We start from the raw sequence: 4,295 nt of genomic DNA on the forward strand, positions 1-4,295 counted from the left end.
AGTATAGTATGTTATAGTATGTTGCAGTATGTTACAGTATGTTGCGGTATGTTGCAGTATGTTACAGTATGTAATAGTATGTTGCAGTATGTTATAGTGTGTTGCAGTATGTTATAGTATGTTGTAGTATATTATAGTATGTTGCAGTATGTTATAGTATGTTGCAGTATGTTATAGTATGTTGCAGTATGTTGCAGTATGTTATGGTATGGTATGGTACAGTATGTTGCAGTATGTTATAGTATGTTGCAGTATGTTATAGTATGTTGCAGTATGTTGCAGTATGTTATGGTATGGTATAGTATAGTATGTTATGTTATGTTGCAGTATGTTACAGTATGTTGCAGTATGTTACAGTAATTTGCAGTATGTTACAGTATGTTGCGGTATGTTGCAGTATGTTACAGTATGTTACAGTATATTTCAGTATGTTGCAGTATGTCACAGTATGTTATGGTATGGTATAGTATAGTATGTTATGTTATGTTGCAGTATGTTACAGTATGTTGCAGTATGTTACAGTAATTTGCAGTATGTTACAGTATGTTGCGGTATGTTGCAGTATGTTACAGTATGTTACAGTATATTGCAGTATGTTGCAGTATGTTACAGTATGTTGCGGTATGTTACAGTATGTTGCGGTATGTTACAGTATGTTGCGGTATGTTGCGGTATGTTGCAGTATGTTGCAGTATGTTGCAGTATGTTACAGTATGTTGTAGTATGTTACAGTAATTTGCAGTATGTTACAGTATGTTGCGGTATGTTGCAGTAGTTACAGTATGTTACAGTATATTGCAGTATGTTGCGGTATGTTACAGTATGTTGCGGTATGTTACAGTATGTTGCAGTATGTTGCAGTATGTTACAGTATGTTGCGGTATGTTGCAGTATGTTACAGTATGTTACAGTATATTGCAGTATATTGCAGTATGTTGCAGTATGTTGCAGTATGTTATAGTATGTTGCAGTATAGTATAGTTATGGTATGGTATGGTATGGTATAGTATAGTATGTTATGTTATGTTACAGTATGTTACAGTATGTTGCAGTATGTTACAGTATGTAATAGTATGTTACAGTATGTTACAGTATGTTACAGTATGTAATAGAATGTTGCGGTATGTTACAGTATGTTGCAGTATGTTGCAGTATGTTACAGTATGTTGCAGTATGTTGCAGCATGTTATAGTATGTTGCAGTATGTTATACCATACCATACCATACTATACTATACATACCATACCATAACATACTATACTATACAGCAACATACTGTAACATACTGCAACATACTGCAACATACTGCAACATACTGTAACATACTGCAACATACTATAACATAAGCAACAGAACATAGACATACTATACTAATACTATACCATACGCATAACATAACTGCAACATACTATACTATACCGCAACATACTATAACATACTGCAACATACTATAACATACTGCAACATATAATTACATACTGTAACATACTGTAACATACTGCGACATACTGCAACATACTATAACATACTGCAACATACTATTACATACTGTAACATACTGCAACATACTGTAACATACTGCGACATACCGCAACATACTGTAACATACCGCAACATACTATAACATACTGCAACATACTATAACATACTGCAACATACTATTACATACTGTAACATACTGTAACATACCGCAACATACTGTAACATACCGCAACATACTATAACATACTGCAACATACTATAACATACTGCAACATATAATTACATACTGTAACATACTGTAACATACTGCAACATACTGTAACATACTGCAACATACTATAACATACTGCAACATACTATAACATACTGCAACATACTGTAACATACTGCAACATACTGCAATTAAATACATAACATACTGCAACATACTGCAACATACTGTAACATACTGCAACATACTGCAATATACTGTAACATACTGTAACATACCGCAACATACTGTAACATACCTAACCTAACCCTAACCCTAACCCTACCACCCTGACCCTAACCCTAACCCTAACCCTAACCCTAACCCTGACCCTAACCCTGACCCTGACCCTGACCCTTGACCTGACCGACCTGACCCTGGACCCCTGACCCCTTGACCCCTGACCCCTTAACCTTTGACGCCCCCGACCCTGACCTTTACCCCTTGACCTTTACCCCCGACCTTTGACCTTTAACCCCTGACCGTCACCCCTTGACCTTTAAACCTTTGACCCTTAACCCCCGACCCTTGACCTTTAAACCCCTGACCTTTAACCCCCTGACCCTTGACCTTTACCCCTTGACCTTTAACCCTTGACCTCTGACCCTTGACCTTTACCCCCTTTGACCTTTAACCTTGACCTTTAACCTTTGCCCCTCGACCTTTACCCCTTGACCTTTACCCTCTGACCCTCGACCTTTGCCCTTGACCTTTAAGCCCTTGACCTTTAACCTTTGACCCCTTGCAAGTATGTTACAGTATGTATAGTATGTTACAGTATGTTACAGTATGTAATAGAATTTTGCGGTATGTTACAGTATGTTGCAGTATGTTACAGTATGTAATAGTATGTTGCAGTATGTTATAGTATGTTGCGGTATGTTGCAGTATGTTACAGTATGTTGCGGTATGTTGAAGTATGTTACAGTATGTTGCAGTATGTTACAGTATGTAATTGTGTGTTGCAGTATGTTATAGTATGTTGCAGTATGTTATAGTATGTTACAGTATGTTACAGTATGTTACAGTATGTAATAGTATGTTACAGTATGTTACAGTATGTTACAATATGTAATAGTATGTTGCAGTATGTTATAGGATGGTATGGTATGGTATAGTATAGTATAGTATGTTATGTTATGTTGCAGTATGTTATAGTATGTTGCAGTATGTTATAGTATGGTATGGTATGGTATGGTATAGTATAGTATAGTATAGTATAGTATGGTATAGTATAGTATAGTATAGTATGTTATGTTATGGTATAGTATAGTATGTTATGTTATGGTATGGTATGGTATGGTATGGTATGGTATGGTATGGTATAGTATTGTATAGTATAGTATAGTATAGTATGTTTTGGTATAGTATAGTATAGTATAGTATAGTATAGTATGTTATGTTATGTTATGTTATGGTATGGTATGTTATGTTATGTTATTTTATAGTATAGTATAGTATAGTATAGTATGTTATGTTATGTTATGTTATGGTATAGTATAGTATAGTATGTTATGTTATGTTATGGTATGGTATGGTATGGTATGTTATGTTATGTTATGTTATAGTATAGTATAGTATAGTATGTTATGTTATGCTATGTTATGTTATGTTATCTTATGTTATGTTATGTTATGGTATAGTATAGTATAGTATGTTATGTTATGTTATGGTATAGTATAGTATGTTATGTTATGTTATGTTATGGTATAGTATAGTATAGTATAGTATAGCATAGTATAGTATAGTATGTTATGGTATGGTATAGTATAGTATAGTATAGTATAGTATGGTATGTATGGTATGGTATGGTATAGTATAGTATAGTATAGTATGGTATAGTTATGTTATAGTATGTTATGTTATGTTATGTTAGAGTATAGTATAGTATAGTATGTTAGAGTATAGTATGCTATAATATGTTGCAGTATGTTACAGTATGTTGCATTATGTTATAGTATGTTGCAGTATGTTACAGTATGTTGCAGTATGTTATAGTATGTTGCAGTATTTCGCAGTATGTTACCGTATGTTGCGGTATGTTACAGTATGTTGCGGTATGTTACAGTATGTTGCAGTATGTTGCGGTATGTTACAGTATGTAATAGTATGATGCAGTATGTTATAGTATGTTGCAGTATGTTATAGTATGTTGCGGTATGTTACAGTATGTTGCGGTATGTTGGAGTATGTTACAGTATGTTGCAGTATGTTACAGTATGTAATAGTATGTTGCAGTATGTTATGGTATATTGCAGTATGTTATAGTATGTTGCAGTATGTTATAGTATGTGCAGTATGTTACAGTATGTTACAGTATGTTACAGTATGTTGCAGTATAGTATAGTATGTTATGGTATGGTATGGTATAGTATAGTATAGTATGGTATGGTATGGTATGGTATAGTATAGTATAGTATAGGATAGGATAGTATAGTATAGTATGTTATGGTATGGTATGGTATGGTATAGTATAGTATAGGATAGGATAGTATATTATAGTATGTTATGTTATGTTATGTTATGGTATAGTATAGTATAGTATAGTATGTTACGTTATGGT

This window comes from Geotrypetes seraphini, unplaced genomic scaffold (assembly GCF_902459505.1).
Source record: "Geotrypetes seraphini unplaced genomic scaffold, aGeoSer1.1, whole genome shotgun sequence".
Lineage (NCBI taxonomy): Eukaryota > Metazoa > Chordata > Amphibia > Gymnophiona > Dermophiidae > Geotrypetes > Geotrypetes seraphini.